Source organism: Phascolarctos cinereus, unplaced genomic scaffold (genome assembly GCF_003287225.1).
Source record: "Phascolarctos cinereus isolate Bilbo 61053 unplaced genomic scaffold, phaCin_HiC Scaffold_726;HRSCAF=1367, whole genome shotgun sequence".
Taxonomy (NCBI): domain Eukaryota; kingdom Metazoa; phylum Chordata; class Mammalia; order Diprotodontia; family Phascolarctidae; genus Phascolarctos; species Phascolarctos cinereus.
The window spans coordinates 107,152,839-107,173,937 of record NW_027556098.1 but is presented as its reverse complement, the minus strand read 5'-3'; the positions used below and the strand labels follow the sequence as shown (position 1 = coordinate 107,173,937).

General features: G+C 35.9%; 1 protein-coding gene across 2 annotated transcripts in view; it reads left to right on the top strand.

Annotated features, from left to right (window-relative positions):
• The window catches only part of LSAMP (limbic system associated membrane protein), an 817,304-nt gene that overhangs the window by 1,195 nt on the left and 795,010 nt on the right, over positions 1 to 21,099 (top strand). The gene's annotated exons all lie outside the window — the stretch shown is intronic.

Sequence of the window (21,099 nt, the reverse complement as noted above, 5' to 3'; positions counted from 1 at the left end):
TCCACTCATTAAATAGATGGTTGTGAATAAAGACCTGAATGTTTTGCTTTCTCACTAGTTCAAGTTGTCAGGAAGCTATTTGCCCCTATCCTGTAAACATGGGTTTTCCTTATGGGCACTGAGGGAACTAATAAAGTGTAAGAACTTTATTTATCCCTTAGTCTTCCCTGTCCCCTCGAATTTTGGTAAAAATCAGCCCGATAAGTAAGGGGAAATAAAATAACTTTCCAAATACCTACTTACTATAAGGGAAATACAGCATTAAGCCAAAAGGGCTAAGGGAGAAATAATTTTTTAATCTTGGTTAGTAAGCCTTGACCTAAAAGTCTTATTTTTATGAACTTCTATCATACTGTGAAAGAATAATTGGTGGACTGATATTTGGAGGGGAAAATCATAAGTCCTTGGTGAGTTTGACCCCTCTGAGGGGACAGAGAGAGCTGGCTCTCCAGGTGCTATTGTGTGCCAATTCACTTTTTTAGATAATCTCCTAGTTCCCTTCCCAATCTCCACTTCCTCTTTACCCAACCCCCCACAGACACCACCCATACATATATATTCCTTTCCTTTGGTATGATTCTCCCAGAATTTCTGTCAGATGCTGACAACTAAACCTTTCCTATGGGATCCTTTAAAATCTCATTTTATCCCAACAAAATGTTCCAGTGTCTATCTGTCTATCTGTCTAATATCGCTTGTTGTGGCAATAAAGAACTATATAGAATTGAAAATAAACCTCTAATCTGTGTGCAAGAAGCTGATAGTGCATAAACCCTGGGGCATCAGGGAGCCATTCCATAGCAGAGCTGCCGACAGCAGCAAAGTTTTCATGCCTTTCCTTAGAAATAAATTTGGTTGGCTTTCACAGAATGCCCTGCTTTGGGATCTCTGCTCTTGTTATAGAGGAAAGTGTGTGTGTGTGTGTGTGTGTGTGTGTGTGTGTGAGAGAGAGAGAGAAAGAGAGAGAGAGAGAGAGAGAGAGAGAGAGAGAGAAGAGAGAGAGAGAGAGAGAGAGAGAGAGATTTTCTAAGTTGGTAGAAACTAGAAGAATGAGGACATAAATTATGCCATCTTCCTTTTCTTGTGTACTGTGCTTGTGATCCTCAAAGATCCTTCCTTTCAAACAGATTCGCTCTCCCACCTCTCTGGATTTGTTAGCTGGCATGTAAGGTTTATCCACATAGAGTAACAGGATTTACAGAGTGATTCATCTGCTTGCAGAGGGGTTTAGACATGACATGGGAAATGCTTCCCAACAACAACTCACAAGAGTCCTTCCTCAGCTATTTGCTGAAATCCCCTCTTCACTAAATTATTAACCCTTCATTGTGTAACCTCTTGTTATAAGCACGTGCCCTGGAAATTCTACTTTCCAAAGAGTAAGTGACAGTTTGTTACTCAGAAGTTTGGACATGGTAGGGGAGAAAGGATCATTCTGGATTTATAGGTACCTAAAATACACATGAAGTTGGCAAATTCTTTCTCTATCATGCAACTGCACATTTAAAAAAATTCAACTGACGGTATGTATGTGCAAGAATTGTACATCTAGTGGAAATATAGGCATATATTTTTATGTAGTGCGTATGGAAGAGTTTGTCTGTGTCAGTGGAAACTCGGGCTTCTGCATCTATGAACAAGTGTGTGTCTGTGGACAGATTCAAGGAAAGGGATTTATCAAGGTAGGGTGGAGGATATCTATATAAAGCTTTTTTAAGTATGAGAGTTAAGGATATGAGTGAAAGAACAGAGGGGATATAAAGACAGATAGATGATAGATAGATAGATGGATAGACATATGATAAATTAAAAATGATAGATAGATAGAGAGAGAGAGATAGATAGATAGATATAGATAGATAGATAGATAGATAGATAGATAGATAGAAGGTAGAACCTGTACATATAAGTGAACATGTGTAGGCAAGGAGGCTCCAAGTTATTGGTAAGATTCTTGAAGACATCAAGTAGAGCTTCTGCACAAGGGGTCATTCACCTGTGAGATACCTAGGTGTTCTTTTCATTTAGTCCCCCAGACCTCATCCAAGGTACCTCAATGTTTGGTTGTACTTGCCTTGGGCAAGAGTATATTTGTGACTTGGTGAAGCTCTATCAGAAGTAACTGTGCATAGCGTTTGCTTTGTTTTCTTTGCTGGCCTTCTTCATGGTCTCTAAATGAAAGTACTAAGCTTTGTGGTTTAGTTCCCTGGCAAAGAATAGTTCTCTTGCCCTCTGTTTAAGAGTAACAGCCTGGGAAGGACACACTTCCACTTTCTCTGTGAAATTTTACTGTTAGTGTAAGCCTTCAGGGTACCAGAAGAAGGAGAAACTGATTCATCAGAAGCCATGGCTGCTGATTGGTTCTACTTGAGTGAAAGGAGCTAAAAAAAAATTCATTTCAAAAGACTCTATGACCCTGAATATTCTTAGGTAAGAGAAAGAGATGGATGATGGGAATTATTTTTTTAATTCTTGTGGTCCAATGGCAGGTATCTGGCTGTCCCTCAAACTTTCAATTTTATCTCTTTATCTCTTTATACCAGTTTTTCTTTGGAGAATTACTCGTCAGTGCAGTATATTATGACCCTGAGTGTAAACATATATTTCAATAAGCTTACTTACCTCTTTTCTGATTCTTGGCTGTATATATAATCTTTTTGTGGGAATGATGAGGAAATTGTGGAGCCATTAGTGAAAAGAATGAAGGGAGACAGGTAGTATCAACATCTCCTGAGGCACAAAGTACCAACTTCAAAAAGATCCCCCCCTCAAGAACTTCATGAGAAATTAAAAGAAATCCCAGCCCCATCTTGAGTCCCAAGAGCAAAATAACTCATGCGTCCCCACTCAAACACATACAAACACACACTGTGTGTCTCCTCTTGAGTAATTAATGCATTCAGCTTTGCTAATATCATTTACTAAGAGAGGTGTTTATGATCGTTTGTCCAGGTTCTAACACTGATTCTTTAAACCATCTCCCTGATCTCCTTTGATGCCTTCCATATACACTCAACTTTCTTGTCTTGCAGTAGGTGCCAAATCAACAGGTAAATGAAAAGAAGTCACTATAACTTGAGCTTTTTAAAAAAAGAAAAAAAACAAACACAAATCCCTGCTGAAAGTATAATTATCAGCAGCAGCATCTTTGTAGAGCGTGATGAGTAACACATTGACGTCAAATACATGATTCTAGGCAGAGTATATCAGTGTAGCCTTGTTAAAAATGCAAATTCATTGTTATAAATTAATGCAAGTCCAATAATCCACACATATATTGGATGTGCAATATAAGTAGTTGTATATTTAAAACAAAACAATAGATTAGCAAAATAGTTGACATTCTGAATTATTTAAATTAGTCACTAGAAGTTATTTTTTTCTCACAGAAAATTTCCCCTTTTGTATTATTATAAATTATTATCATATTATCATATGTTGATTATCATGATAGTATGGTCATATTGCTATAATTTATATTACTGGATGTGAGCATGGTATTATTTATTCCCAAATAACTATGTATATAAGTATAAGTAAGCTACTTCATTTGGAACCTAGGAATACAAATTGTTGAACTTATTAGGCTTTTTTTAAAGATTTTAAATACTGTGTTGTATTATCAACCAATTCCTTTTTGCATTCACTTTCCTTATCAATTTTTTAATAAAGGAAGTGAAGGGTCAGAGAAGAATTCATTTATGTGAGAGTAAAATGTAAAGATTTCATGCAGATTTAAAAAAGAAATGCATCAATTTCCCTTCTTTAAGACATCTGGAACTCCTACATGCACTAAAGACGTGTCAGATTGGAGGAAACACACAGACAAATTGACTAAACAGTATGTGATTTTTCTAACACCTATAATTGTATTCTTTGAAAACAAAGTGTCTATATTAATACCAAAGACATGGTTTGCCTAAAGGGTAAATTTGTGCAACTTGGAAATTCCATAACAAAACATTATTGTCCAACCCTCACAGCTTATAAAGTAGTCACAAAACTAGCTGGCTCTGTGGCCTTGGGCAAGCCATTTTTGTATTCTAAACCAACATTTTTCTTTTCATCTATATTATGGTTTGAGGAAGATAATCTCAAAGGAAGGTCCTTTCCCACGATGCATCAATGATGCTATGGTATTGTTAATTAATACGAATGTAAGTAAAGATGTACGTATTATATCTGCATGTGTGTATGTATGTGATATATATGTATGTGTACATATGTATATGTGTAAATATATATTCAATTTGGTCATCATTAGGCTGAAATTAAGCAAAGTAAATTTTGTAAATGTTATTAAATTCTTGGAAAAATTCTGAAACAAATTGTTAAATGACATTTTGATAGCTCACTACAGTTATAACAGAATATGTGATTAATGTGTATTCAATAAACTATTCATTATCATTAAAACTAAATATATAGCATGATTTATACTTAGATGGCATCTTTATGGAATTTTTAGCAACTTAAAACAATTCTGGCTCATTCTCTGATAAGTAATATAGCTCATTGCATAAGTTAAATTATCCTAGGTTATTGGCTCTTGAAATCAGTCCTCAATGTGACCTAGGATAAGTTATTTTACTATCTCATGAATGATAATGCTATATGCATATATGTGTATATGTATGTATGTAACATACCTGTGATTTAATTTCTGTAAGGAGCTCCCTGTGAGGAAATACCATCTATCAATGTGGACAGACAATGGCTTTGTAATGTAGAAAATTGCCTGGGGCATTAAGAGATTGACTTTATCTAGGGTCACACAACCAGATTGTATGAATCAGATGTAGGATTCAGATCCAGTCTTTCTTATTCTGAGGATAAGTGTCTAGCCACTATATCACACATTTTCATAAATATATTTGTTTCTATGTTATCCACCAAAAAAGAATAATCTTTAAATTGGAAAACAGAACAAAAATGTCCTAATAGATAAATAAGAAGGTGATAGGAATATCTAATAATGATTACATACATATGCGTGTATAAAATATATAACCATGTACACAGTCATATATGTGTATCTATACATATATACATGTATGTATATACATATGTATTACATGTTTGCTATACAATACACATATATGTGTAGGTATATGTGTATATAAATATATACACACATACATAATCATATGTAGATGAAAGCATCGATATTAAGTTTAGTTTCTTTTTTGATGGCCCAAAGCTGTGAAAAATGCTCAGATGATTATATGACAGCCATACTCCAAAAAAGGTCTTGATAGGTTAGAATGATGAATCAAGATGAAATTTAATAAGTAGATTTAAAAAATCCACTGCAATGACATATATTGCTGGGTTCAACTTCTTTTAAACTTACTATTGTCTTTCTTCCCCATCAGCATATTTATAACAAACATACATAAGATAACTGCTGTATTTTTTGTTATTTAGTTGTTTCAGTCATGTGTGACTCTTCATGATTCCACTTGGAGTTTTCTTGGCAAAGATCTAGAGTGGTTTGCCATTTCCTTCTCCAGTTCATTTTACAGATGAGGAAACTGAGGCAAACAGGGTTAAGTGACTTGCTCAGGGTCACATGGCTAGTAAGTATCTGAGGCTGGATTTGAACTCATAAAGATCCGTTTTTCTGACTCCGGGTATGACACTTTATCCACTGAACCACCTATCTGCCCAACAACTGTCTTCAGCACACACACACACACACACACACACACACACACACACACACACATACACACATATGTTCATGTTTCTATATAGTGAGTATATACATATACAACAATTATTCCAGGTTTATTTCCTGCTTATGGTCATTAATTGCTAAGCAGTCTCATGAACTGGGCAGAATTTTTTGGACATCGCTATCAAGTACTGTAGTCATGATTTGAATAGGTTTTAGTTAAAAACACAATGAAATTTATTTATGTTGATATCCAAGAGAGCAAAAGGGAACATATTAGCTGTCAGCAATTTTGCTATATGGTAGCTCTTATTTCTTCATTTGAAATGCAAACACAGAAAAACCTTCAGTATTGGATGGATAGAAGCAGTTTTCATTTTGTGTAGTTCTTTTCTCACCTACATGAATATTCATTTATTCATTCTTTCACTCCTTAATTTAGATGAGAACACAGATTCACCAAAACAGCAGAATCAATCATATTGTAACCCCCCCTTTCCATCTATTTCCTATCAGAAAACAGGTTCATTCCAACAAATTTCAGCTTCTTTGTTAACAATTCACATGTATATATTAGAACAATATCATTTCTTTTTTCCTGAACAATATCTTTGAAATTATATTATATTTCTCTTTTATTTTTAAACTTAGATGTTAATATTGGGTGAACCACTCAAATATTGATATTAATATGCTAATTTGGATATAATAATATTTATATAGTACTATGTACCAGGCACTGTATTAAGCATGTTATAAATATTATCTTATTTGGTTCTCCCAACAACCCTGAGAGGTAGGTGCTGTAATTATTCCCATCTGACAGATTAGGAAACTGAGGCAAACAGACTTTAATGGACTTGCCCAGGGTCACACACCTAGTAAGTGTAGGTCGTACTCAGTCATAAGCTATAATGATATTTCTGTTTCTATGCATCACAATTTCCCAATGATTCTATGGAATCCTGTTGTTTCACAAGAGTAGTCAATGTTTACTGGGAAGTCTCTAGTGGAATACCCCAAGAGTCTCTCTTTGGCCCTGTGATTCTTAAAATTCTTTTCAGATTTGAATTAAAGGCATATTAATTGCATTTTCAGAAGAAACACAGATAGAAGCAAAAGAATACATATAGTAGAATCTTGATCTATTAAATGAGAGGAAAAGTAGACATAGTGTCTGTCCCATACGGGGAAGGCGATAGGCCCAGTCTACTCTACCCTAATCAGCATCTGGAATTTCAGCTCCATTTGTTTAGTTTTGGACATTACATATTTAGAAGAGCTTCAATAACCTGAAAACACACACACACACACACACGCACACGCGCACGCGCGCGCACACACACACACACACACACACACATACACACAAGAAAAAACAAAATACATAGGTGTTTTAGTATTGCAAAGAGAAGACTTAGGGGGACCTGACTGTTCTCTTTAAGAATCTGAAGTATTTTCATGTTGAAAATGTATTTAGACTTTTCCTGCTTAGCCCTAGAGGACTCAACTACCAATAGCTGGACATTTCAAATAGGTCACTTTCAGCTCTATAGAAGGACAGATTAGCTAATAACTAAAACTATGCAAAGAGTGAAATTAGAAGACAGTTGATTTCCCCTCACTAAAGGTTTTGTAGTAGAGGCCAAATAGCTGTTTTTGGGATATGCTATAGAGGGCTTTGATATTCAATTGTCAACTGGACTAGATGGGTTCTGAGGTCCCTTCCGACTCTGAGGTTCAGTGATTCAGTGTGAAGTTAGTAAAACTTCAGTGTGAAAACTTCTAAACTGGTGATGATTTCCCATTTAAAGAACTGTTGAAGAGAAGTAGACCCCTTGGGCTTAAGCAGAAAAAAACTTGGGTATGCATGTGGGCCACAGCCAGCTTAACAATGGAAAAAAAAATGCAAGAAGGAATATGAAAGAAGGGTCCCTGCAATCACTATGCAGACGGACATTTTGTGGCACAAGTGAACTAAGTAAAGGGAGACAGCTGTGGTGGAGGCTAGGAAAGCTGAAGCAGTCCATGCGTCAGCCAGTCAACAAGCGATTCTGAGAGCTTGCTTGGTGCTAGTCATTGTACTATATGTTGTGGATATGAAGAAATGCAAAGTCATGGCTCCTGCCCTCAAGAAGGTTACATTTCAATGGTGGAGGAAATACACCCATAAGAAGTAAATAACAAGACACATAGATGGTATCAATTGAAGTTCACTCAGATGGAAGGAAGGCATAGTAGTGGAGAGAGAAAGAGGGGAAGAGTAGGGAAAGATATGAAGAAGTTGAGTTTTGAGCTAATTTTTAAAGGTAGCCAGCCAAGCTATCAGTATTGGGGAAAGGAGGAGGGGAATATACCATTCATTTCCCCTGTCCTGAGGAGCAACTGTTAAAGATATTCTGCTTAAGATTCTTTGTAGAGGATGAAGGAGTAACCAACCCAGAGAGGAAATTCTCCATGACAAATCTGAGAAGGGACACATAGAACACCAAATGTATCTTGAGTCAACCAGTGAGTATAACCACAACTACAACTACTATCACATACCCCAAAATAACTCATGAATGCTTGCAAAAAACAATACTTGCAAATACTTACTGTCCCGTGAGGCAAGTAGTTGAAGTATCAATATCCACCTTTTACAAGTGAGGAAATCAAGGCTCAGGTTCTGTGACTTGCCCAGAGTCCTATATCTGGCAAGTGTCTTAGGTGGGATTTAAAAAAGCAAGTGTGAAGACTATGGAAAAATCTAACAACTTAAAGAAAAAGTCATGATATTCTTGGTCAAATGTTGTGCAGGAACAATTAGCTACTGTATTCAAGGGACAGTCAAACCTTGCACCTCCTTGTGGTTTTGGGGATCTTTTTCCTCATTGACTACTTGGCTTTCTTATACAAAAGTGTTGTCTTGACATAAATCAATGTCAACCAGTTGACAATGGTGAAAATCATTGAAGAGCTGAGTTTGGCACTGTTTGTTACAAGGTGGAAAGCAAGGATATTTTAAAGGGATGGATCAAGAAGAATCTTGGGAAATAAGAGAGAGGAAATGAATCATAATTCTAGTACCCCAGGTACTACTTAAGATCTGGTTTCTCTAGTGATCTGACCATTAGTCTTGTGACTATATAGATATATGGACAGACCTAAGAAATCCAAAAGGCCATTCAAGAATTGGGAGATGAGCTAGAGACTTTAATATAAAAGAATGGAAAAAAGAAGTATAATGATTTGTGAGACACTGATTAGAGAGGCGTTTAGTCAGGTGCCACCAGAATCAGCATGACTCTAGAATGGGGTACAGTTTGTGATGCATGGGCAGCTCTCTCCAGTGACCTTTGAGGAACTGGCTAAGGATATTGCAACTCCTGCTGTTGCTATGGCTGTGGAAATGATTCTGGCCACCAATCTTGCTGTATGCCATGCAGTCCTCTACATCTTACTGAATAGGAGGGATCCCAGATGGTATAGTTAGCTGTCTGTAGTGGCATGCACAGACCCCCTGTGCCCCATTGCAGTGTTGTAATAAACCTGCAGGGCTTGGAGCTGCCCTATGAGAGGAAACATATGTTTTTCTCTGGCGTAACAGCAGCCCTTGGCAGAGACAGAAATCAGTGTGTTTGCCACCTCTTGCCACACACCAAAAGCATCCTGTAACAGAGACTTTAAGTTTTTTTTTTCCAAAAAGATCAGAATTTCTGATTGCTATAAGAAAGTGGTAGGAGTTTGTTAGAGGGAGACAAGGGTGATAGGGATTAAGGGATCAGAGGACAGGATTTGTTTGTGTGTATAAAAGCAGAGAGAAATCATAAATGGGTGAGAGAAGAGATGGATATTTCTTCTCCCTCTAGTGGCAGTTATTTAGTTCCATCAATCAATAAATAAAAATTTATTAAGTTCTTATTAAATTTCTAAAACTGTTCTAGGTGCTAGACATAGAAAGGAAAAAATGAAACAGTCCCTATTTTTAAGTAATTTACATTCAAATAAAGGAGATAACATGGGAATAAATAAGAATATTGAAAATATATGCAAACATATATAAACACATATACAAAACAAATGAGGTGGAAACTCATTAATTAAGCATTTACTATGTTTCAGGCCCTGTGCTAAGTTCTTGTGATATAAGAACAAGTAAGCAAAAATCTCTGCCCTCAAGGAGCTTATATTCTAATAAGTGAATGCAGTGTAGAATAGAATAGTGACCAGGGAGGTGTGTTTTGGTACTGTTGTTTTGAACACCACACTCAGAAATAGCTGAAAGAAGGGCAAGGGAAGCTATAAACCCAACCTATTGGAATCTAGAAGGCAGGGAAGTAATTACCTGACATCAACAAATATGCATTAATAAAAACAAATCTTTGAAAGTATTCTTGCTATGTGGCCTCCACTATGCTTGCCATGTCTTTAGTACTTGGGACCTTCACTAATCCTAGTCCTTGATTTATTGGAAGATCAAATTTAGGGAGTATAGAAACACACAAACCAAGGCCCATTCACTCTTTCTTGGATCCCTTATTTTCTCCTTACTTTCCTTCGTTCCTTCCTTCCTTCATTGCTTCCTTCCTTCCTTTCCCTAGAAGACTTGGGTTCTAATCCAATGTCGAATGCTTATTAGCCATGTGACCCTGGATAGTCAAGCAAAAGTCAATCAGTAAGCATATTATTAAAAACTATGTGCCAGGAACTGTGGAAAGTGCTGGGGATACTTAAAAAAAAAAAAGGTAAAAGAAATTCCTTGCTTTCAAAGAGCCCACAGATGTAATGTGGGAAAGTATATGAAAACAAGCTATAAGCAAGATAAATTGGAGATAATCAGCAGTGTGAAGGCACTTACATTAAGGGTGATTGGGAAAGGCTTCTTATAGAACATTAGATTTCATTTGGGACATGAAGGAAGCTAGGGATGCCAGGAGGTAGAGATGAGGAGGGAGATAATTCCAGGCATGGGGATAGCCAGTGAAAAATGTCAGAATTGGGACATAGAGTCATTTAATCTTTCCTGACCTCACTTCCTCATCTATAAAATAAGAAGGTTGGACTAGATGGCCTCTAGGGCATATTCCAGCTCTAAATCTATAATTCTATGACCCCGTCCCCACCACCAAGGGAGGACATGTATGCAAATCAAATTCCAAGGATGGTAAATTAGTTCTGGGTATATAATTTCTTAATCTAAGTTTACAACTGAACTCTAATAACAACTTTAAATATATAATAATACTTTGAGATATTTAAAACATTACATTTTTCAAATATATGTGTATATGTATATATATATATATACATATATATATATATATATATGTATATATATTCTCACATATACCTTAAATCATCTATTCAACAAACATGTTTTAAACACCAACTATGTACGTTCTCAGTAAAGTCTTACAACAATTCTGTGGGGTAAGGAGGATGTAACCTTAATCTTTTTACTCCTAGTTCAGTGTTTTTGTCACCCCGTCTATTTTTGTTTTGTTTTGGTTTTTAATTGATGAAGGGTAAGGAAGCTCATTGTGCAATGTTGTCTTCAGAGTAGAATTTAAATCTATGCCTACTGTCTCGCACTCAACCTTGTTAAGTAATTTGTGAAAAAAGAAAAAATGAAAATTATATAAGCTGAAAGCTACATAAGAAATTTAAACCGTATTTACATGCAGGAGGAAAAAAATGGAGTTAGAGAAATCCATTGCTTTATGGATTATTGAGTCTATATTTTTAACAACTTGCCTCATGCAAACAAGGTATAGGTCAGGATTATTTAGTAAGCCATGAGCCATTGCCTCACTGAATCACTGCTTTTATTCAGTTCCATTCGGTTCTCTTCTTGATGACCAGATAAGACACTTTACCTTAACAAGTCTTTGTAAAAAAAAAAACAACAAAAATAAAACAGGATGAGCTACTGAACACTAAGTTCACCAGTAGCCTAAATCCTATCAAGACTAGGTGAGCTAGAACCCTAGGCTAAGGACCAGGAGACCTGTTTTAATCTGAATAATACCACTATTGTAATCTTAGGCATTTAATATAATTTTTACACACATGAAATGGAGATAGTTCTTTCCTCTTCTATTTTAATGAAACATCAGTAAGATGGAATGCTGGTGAGATGCACAGGCACATACATAGACATGGGCAACTATGTGGCACAGTGGCTAGAGAGTCAGGCCTGGATTCAGTAAAACCTGATTTCAAATCTGGCCTCAGACACTAACTAGCTGTGTGGTCCTGGGCAAGTCATTGAACCTCTGTTTGCCTCAGTTTTCTCACCTGTAAAATGAGAATTGTATTAACACCTACCTCCCAAGATTGTTGTGAGGCTCAAATAAGATGATGATTTTAAAGTGCTTAGCATAGTGCCTGGCATATAGTAAAACATATAAATGTTAGCCATTATTATTATGTGTATACATGTGGGTATATGTGTCTACATACATATATATGTGCATATATATGCATACATATACATACATACATGGGTATAGGTGTACGAGTACACAAATACATGTGAAAGTAGAGAAGCTTCATGACAATGTGGAAGCAACATAAAGCTGAGAGTAATAAGGCAAGAAGACCGAGGTCCTATTCCCAGCTCTTCCACCAGTTTGCTGTGTTTTCTTGGGCAAATCCTTTACCACTTTGGTGCTGAGTTCCCTCATCTGCAAAATAAGGGGTTTGAACCAGATAATCCCCGAGGTCCCTTCTAGCTCTGACATGCTGTGATTCTATGAATGTTGTTCAGACACTTCAGAGGAAAGATATGAATCCAGGGTGTTATTTTTATAAAGATGATGTGATTAAATGAAAGAGGAAATCCTCATTTCTTATAGTTGTCATAATCCCAGAAGGGTAAAACAGATTTTCAGCTAAATGTTACAATATTTGCTACAAGGATGAGACAAAACTAAAATGTCTAGTTTTCCTGAAAATAAGTGTATGTGATCATACAGAAACAACCATGTGCTATAAATAATTTGTGTCATAAGCTTATTTCATCCATATTGCATTAATATATTTGCGCAGAAGGGTTTGTTTTTCATCCTTTCCTTATTCCTCTTGGTGCCTGTGAATGAATTTCCATATATATATATATATATATTTGTGAAATCACATGCACAATATGAAGCATGCATAACTATTTCATATATATATATATATACAATATATATACATATATATGTAGTGTGTGTGTATACACGATCTAAAGCACACAATGTCAATGTACACTAATAATGGCAGTGGGGGAAGTCATTGCAAAAATAATTTAGGTTATTAAATATGTAAAGATATAATTTTTGAGAAGCATCACAAAATGCCTTTCTTCCTTTATTTTGATTAGTGTCCCAGTAACTATTATACAAGAAACTATTCAATATTAAGGAAGTATTGAATATAAAGGGTCCTTTACTTTTAATTGCCCATTATGATACTTGAAATAGTTCGTGTAAAGTGGTAGAGAATAATATGTGAGGGAATTCTTTCTTTTTTCTTTTTTTGGCATCCTATAAACCTTTGCTTCCACATCATTACTGAAAACTAAGAAGAGATGTGTGAGGCATTTTAGGTCTCTCTTAATTAAAATTATTCATCAGACTAGCCAAACATTCATTCATTATCTTGCTTTATATTTGTGATATGTTCCAGTCTAGAGGGCACAGGAGATTGGAAAAGATGACTGCTTTCCCACCTTTCAACTCTATGATACATGTTTCTCATTTCTACTCCTTAGCTCCATGTTCCCCACTTGTTCTATCACTTATCATAATCTTTATTCTGTTCTTTCTCTACTTCTCCAAAGCCTTTGATATTCTTGGTCACACTTTTCTCACCACAACTGACTGTAATTTTTTTTTTTATTTTTTAAAGCAGAGATTCTTCATCTGAGGGTCTTTAAACTTGTGTGTTTTTCCCCCTTAACTATCTACTAAGGGGGGAATCCTATCAAGAAGCCCCACTATTTGCAATTCAACTTATTCCTTCCAACACACAATTGAAGAAACAATTGTCTTTCTCATCCTACGGCTTGCAAAGGCAAAGCCAGACATTTCTTTCAGAAGAATGCTGCCCCAGTTTGATCCTTACCTGGCACAGATGTGACTACAGTCAAGACAGATCATGAAAGAGAAGTCAAGAAGCTACTAGAATTAATGGAAATCTCTTTAATTTTTCAATAAGGGTTTCCATTGCAATCCTATGAATTTTGTTCTTTTAATAGCATTATCCTGAGGATGTGTCCACAGGCTTCAGCAGAATGCCAAAGGGAACTATAAAACAAACAAGATGGAACCCATGCTTTAAAGACAATTCCAATAGTAACTTTACTCATAACTTAATAGTAACTTTTAGACTCAGTAGCAGGATCTCGATTAGCTTCTATCTATAGTCATACTTTTAGGCTACATCTGTATCATGAAATAATATTAGATCATAGTCCAAAGTTCCAATTAAATCCAATTCTTCTGTCCCTTCTACCTGGCATCATTAGGATGGGAATACAGAATATTAAAAGTTATAATTACCATAGCAATCATCTTATACAGTACGAACAGTTTGGCCAGATGAAATTAGAACTTTTGGTCATGATTGAATTTGGTTGTTTTATATAAATATAGCCTAAGAAATGTGATCTTCGTCATCTCTCCTTTCACCTGTCATTTCTACATCCATGATAATTTCCTCTTCCTCAGACTCTTTCCTTTAATTCAATCACGCTTCTCACTGTTTATGGGGCACCTCTTACTATATATTTGTGTCTCAAAGTAAAAATGATCAAGAATCTTTGACCCCTCAAAATTCTCCTTTACCTCACTTCCTGATTACCATGGGAATTATATCATATACTCCCAGCTTTGAATCACAGCACTTTCAGGACCTCCCTTTATATATCTATGTTTACAGTTATTTATCAAAATTAACTTCTCTACTGTCACAAACCCATATTCATTCTATTCCTTTTCTAGAACAAGTAAAAGAAGAGTCTTAATTTAATTCAGCAAACATATATTAAGCTCTGATTGTGTGCAGAACACTGTGCTAGGAAAAGTAAGAGACAAATTTTGATAAGACCTGGCCTCTGCATTCAAGAAACTTACAATTTAGTAAGGTCTCTAACACATTAATTAAGAAAAAAAAACGACAAATATTATAAGTACATAAATGAGGTATAAAGTGATCATTGTGTCTTGATCATAAGGTTGTTTATCATCCTTAATCATTACATACTGACATGTTGCTATCTCTGATAAGACAAGACTGACATCAAACCCCTAATAGCATGCAATGACCAATGAGAGTCTACAACAAGCCTCTACTTTACAAGGAAAATGAGCTGTTATTATTAATTATAATCACGTGCTGTGTTGTTTGTTGCTCCCCCAGTCCAAGTACTCACCTTCTGAAACAGAAAAGAGAAATCTGAAGGGAGACTCAATAGTTCCAACAGTTCAGGTTCATTGTACTAAACAGAGTCTCACAAAATAACAGAATTTTCAAGTTGAAAGGAACCGAACTCATCATCTCATCCACTCCACACTCAACACAAAAACATACCTGATATGTGGTCACCTACTTGTAGATATCCAATGAAGGGAGATCTTTCATCTTCTGAGGCAGCCCCTTACCCCCTTCTGGGCAGCTTTTATTTTAAGCTTTCTTTCTTTTCCTTTTGACATAAAGCCTAAAGTTACCTCTTAGCACCTGCACCCATCCCTCCTGGTTCTACCCTCTGGGGCCAATATCTCTTCCACATGACAACCCTTCAAACACTTGAACACAGCTCTTATGTGCACTATGAGACTTCTCTTCTCCAGAATAAACATTCTCAATTCCTACAACCATTTCTGCACTCAAGACCCTTTGCCAACTTAGTTGTCATCATTTGGGTACTCTTCCTAGTCTATGAATTTCTTCCTTAAATTGTGGTACTCAGAACTGAACATGTTTCTACAGATGTTGTCTATCTATTTTTATATGCTTACATATACTTTTGGTTTTTCAGGAAAAACTATACATCTGATTTTTTCCCATTCTTGTGGCAAATATTATAACATGGAAAAACTGTTTAGTACTTTTGGGGTTATTAAAATTATAAGAAATAGTGAATTTATTGTTTTCATTCAGTAGCATCATTTTCGTAATAATAACTGCAAGGCTTTCACCTCCTCATTTCTAGAAGCTATAATTTACAAAGCAACAAGATCACTTTGCCTTTTTTTTTTTTTTGGTTACCACAGCATACTAATGACTCATAATGAACTTAAGAATATATCAGAACACAATCGTGTACTTGGGAAGATGATTATTTGAACCAAGTATAAGACTTTACATTTATCCTATTGAATCTCATCTTATTAGTCTCCCAGCTTTTTAATCTATTAATATTTTTGGGACCCTGTCTCTACCATACTGTTTCACTATTTTTTCTATTTTTTGTTATCTGCAAATGCCATGAGTGTGCCTTTATCCAAGTCATAGATAAAAATGTGAAGCTGCTCAGGGCCAATGTCTCCCTGGAGGTATTCCACTGGAGAGCTTTCAATAAGTTATCATTAGATCATTAACTTAATGATTTCTCTGAATGTATAAAATTCTTTAATTTAAGGATTCTTTATCTGTTTTGTGTCATATACTGATTTAGTATGGTAAAGCTTATGGGCCAATTCTCAGAATAATATTTTTAAATATGTAAAATAAAATATATAGTATTACCTAGGAAACAAAATTATATTGAAATACTGCTATCTATGTAAATTCCTAAAGCCTAGATTAAAAATTCCTGCTCATTCTACATGTTTTCCATAAGAATAATATGAAGTACATTATCAAATGTTTTGCTGATATAAACTATATCTACCTTCCCTTTGTCTATTGGTCTTGTTAACCTGAAAAAAGGGAATAAACTTAGTGTGCTGTGACCTGTTCTTGATGAATCCAGGCTGGCTCTCTGCACTCATTGACTAATTTTTTTTTTTGGATATTTACTATCTCCTTCATGATGAATTCTATAATTTCTTAAAGAATCAAATTCAAGCTCGTAAGCTTTTAGTTTGAAAACTGTAGTTTCGTTGTTGTTGTCCTCCTCCTCCTCCTCTTCCTCTTCCTCCTCATTCTTCTTCTTCTTCTTCTCTTCTTCTTCTTCTTCTTCTTCTTCTTCTTCTTTTCTGTATAAGTACATAAGGAATACATATAAAGAGAATAAATACAAAGTACTTAAATGCTAAGTAGTTTAGGAGAGAGGTTACTTGCAGTTGGGGGATCATAAAATACTTCATTTAGAAAGTGGTACTGGAGCTATATCTTGGAGGAAGAGCTGAATTGTGTGGTGTGGTGAAGATAAGGTGCATTCTAGATGACAGGGATAGACATGGAAACAGCAAGGCGAGTTATAGATGAGAAACAGAAAATGCAGTTTGATTTTATTTCAGAGTGCAAAAAGGTGAGTTCATTAATTCAAACAATGAATCTCAGGAGGTAGATTGGGTAGATTGAAAGACTTTATAAGCTAAATAGAAGTTTATATATATTTTTTCCTTATAAGTAATAGAGAGCTACTAGAGAATACTGAGTGATCAGATCAACTGTTAAGGAAAGTCAGTTTGGCAACAGGGTAGATCATAGGCTAGAGTGGAGAGAAACTTGAAGCAGAGAAACCAATTAAGAGATTGTTGCAATAATCTAGGCAAGAGATGATGAGGGCCTGAAGTGAGGTGGTGGCTGTATGAGTAGAGAGAATATTTGTCAACCATGGGAGATGTTGTGGAGATAGTAACTGATTCAATATTTAGAGGTAACAGAGAATGAGGAGTCAATAATAATACCAAGCTTATGAACCTGGGAGACTGAAATAATGGTTCTGCTTTCATCAGAAATAAGCAAGTTTAGAAAAGGGGTTGAGTTTTGTGGGAAAGAGAGTGAGTTCTGTTTTGTATATGTTGAGTTATAGATATCTCCAGGACATTTGAAATGTCCATAGGCATTTGAAAATGTGGGAAACTCAAGGTGGAGAATGGGGCTAGCTATATAGATCTGTGAGTCATCTTCATCAAGAGTATAATTAAATCCAGGAAAGCTAATGATATAACTAAGAGAGAAAGAGAGTGTCAAGAAAAAAATAAGAATCAACACCAAACTCTGAGGAATATCCACAGTTATAGTCTTGAAATGGATGATGAATCAACAAAGAAGACTGAGTACTGTCATGAAAACTTGGAGAGGAGAGACTATACAAGAGGAGAATTAATGTCATTAATGTCAAATGAAGGGAATGAATGAAGGATGAAAGACAAAGATTGAAGAAAAAAATCATCTGATTTGACAGCTGAAGATATCATTGGTAACTTTAGAGTGAGCAATTTCAGTTGAGTTATTAGGTCAGAATCCAGACTGCAAAGGGTTTAGCAGTAAGAAGAAAAGAAATGGAGGAAAAATAAATATGGGAAACTTTCTAATAATTTGGCTAAGAAAGGGGTTCATACTATATCTGAAGAGATCATAAAAATGGGAAAAGGACCCACATGTACAAAAATATTTATAGCAGCTCTTTTTGTGGTGGCCAAGAATTGGAAATTGAGGAGATTCTATCAATTGGGGAATGGCTGAACAAGTGGTATATGAATGTAATGGAATACAAGTGTTCCATAAGAAATGATGAGCAGACAGACTCCAGAAAACCTGGAAAAACTTACATGAACTGATGCTAAGTGAAGTGAGCAAAACCAGAACACTGTACACTAACAGCAACATTGTGTGATGGCTAACTTTGATGGACTCAGCTCTTCTCAACAAAGCAAGGATCTAGTCAACTCCAAAAGACTCGTGATGGAAAATGCTATCCACATCTAGAAAAAGAACTATGGAATCTGAATGCAAATCAAAGTATACTGTGTATATTCTCTCTTTCTGTCTCTGTCTCTGTCTGTTTCTGTGTCTCTTTCTCTCTTTCTGTCTGCCTCTGTCTCTTTGTCTCTCTCTGTCTCTCTTGTTTCTTCTTTCTTGTGGTTTCTGCCATTGGTTCTAATTCTTCTTTACAACATGACTAATGTGAAAATAAAAAAAGAGAGGGAAATGTAGAAGAATAAATTTTTAAAAAAAATTAAAAAGGGAGTTGTGTGTGTATGTATGTATGTGTATATATATACACACACATACTATATATATATATATATATATATATATACATACACACACACACACGCACACATATATATGAATGGATGATTTGAGGGAGTGTTAGGGTCTAGCAAAGGCTTTTTTAAAGCTTTTCCTCATACAGTTGATCGAGACTTTTCCCTCAAATTAATGGTAAAAATTCACCACCATCACCATTATGCTATTCTACTGCTATCACCAGCATTTTCTCCAATTTCATTCCTGGCAAGAGAGCAGACTTACACAGCTTAGAATATGAAGATTTTGATTTTCCTTTATATACTTGTTGTTTCTGTCAGTGATCTCTATAAAACAGGAGAAGAATGCTATCTATTTAAACCTATTGCCCAGGGTTTTAACACAGTTCCATAAGCAGGTGGGTGGCTAATTAATGCTATTTAATGATAATGATGCAGATTAAAGTTAGTTTCTTCCTCCCCTTTTCTCTGTACAACTTTTTATTATCACAACTGCCAATTTAATTCATGGACTGAAGTAAAAGATAGTTTGCTCTTATAAATTTCCATTAAAAACCTGATCTAAGGTCCTGAGGACTGAGTTTGTGGGAACAAGGGTATTAGGGGCAGAAGGTAATGAAAGAAAGTTTTCTATTTTCTTGTTTCCCTTCCTGGCAATTGTGTTTCCATAATTCTTTTATGTTCCTCTTCCCTCCTCCACTTCTCTTTCCTTTCCTGTTTTATTTTTTCTCCCCCTCTCTCTCCCATCTGGGCTTTGCTTTTCAACACCCACCAGTTTGCAGAAGGAGCAGAATTGAGGCAGGGTACTCAGATTTCCTGCTTTCTATTCCTAACAATGCAAACAAACCCCTCCAACAACAAATCTGAAATCTGAAATCTGTTGGCAAGCAGCTTCCATGGCATTGAATTGGGGAAAAAAAAGATTTTTCCCACCTCCCACTACCCCCTCCTTTGCCGCCCCCAAAATCCCTTTATTTTTCTCCCTTTTTGTGTTTCCTTAGATCTCTGGTTCTCTCTTTTTCTGGAAATGCTTTCATTTGTTTGCAAAGTACAACTGCTGAAATATATAGACTGCACCTCTCAGGGTGTAAACCCGGACTCTCTCTGTTATTAAGCTGACAGGCATTTAGCCAATTACCCCATCGTAGCCTCAGCTGTATTTATGGTGAAAGAAACACACAGTTGTATAGCATTTTCTGTGTAGTCAAGTGGCGTATCTGTTGTATAATGTGGCATTTTTTTGGTAGTATGTTTGAAGTAGCTTGGGAAGCTCAAAAGAAAAAAACAACAACAAGGTTTTGAAATCAGAAAAAAAAAAACAAGAACAGATAGAAATGGGTAAGGCAGAACTTCAGTGACAAAGCCCTGGATCATCCGTCAGTGAAACTTAAAAACAATGCTAAGATAGCCATATCTAAATGGACCCAGAAAAAGTATATCTATAGATAACAACATAATCATGGGATTTATTAAAATGTAATGACACAGGAAGTCTTGCCCCTGTCCAACAAAACATTTAACATGTCCCTGTGGATTGCCAGGAAAATGAAACTTTTGTCTCATTCTATTTTAGCCAGAGATAAAGGTTATTCTCAGAAGGGTCTGGAAATATGGAATAAACTATGAGGCCTGAGAGTCTATACCAAAGTCATTCTTGGTCTAGACAACCCTTCAAAGTCTGAGGCAAATTTGTCTGGGTAGAGGGAGGAGGGTTTGCGTTCACATATTCATATGATTTTTTGGATCTAAAAGTGACTTCCAAGGCTGTTTAATAGTGGGATCATAGGTCTAGATTTGGAAGATACTGCAGAAGCCATTGAATCCATCATTCCCCTTAGGGAATTGGGAGTCAGGTAAGTTAAGTGACTTGTTCAGGACTTACAAATGTAATCAGCAACATAGGTCTTCTAGTTCCAAAGTCAGGGAACTATCCTGGGAATTATCTGGATGCTATTGTGAAGCATCCAGAGGCCACAATACCAATTGATGTCTGCCACCAGCTGCTACTGAAGAAGCAGTCTTACTCCAAGACCTCATGGGATCTGGTCAGATTCAAAGACTCAAGTTCCAAAGGATAGGATGGATAGGTATGTGGGATGAGGAGGGGAGGGTATATTTTATTTTATGAGAATGAGTTCCAGAGAGTCCATGAGAACCAGATCATCTCTGATCCTAGGAACCTAAAATAAAAATTAGGTTGTTTTGAAGCTCCACATGCATGTGGGTTGCTATTCAGTGGAAATGGAATTGTAGAGTGAAAAAGACCCTTGGCTATGTGACCCAAATCTC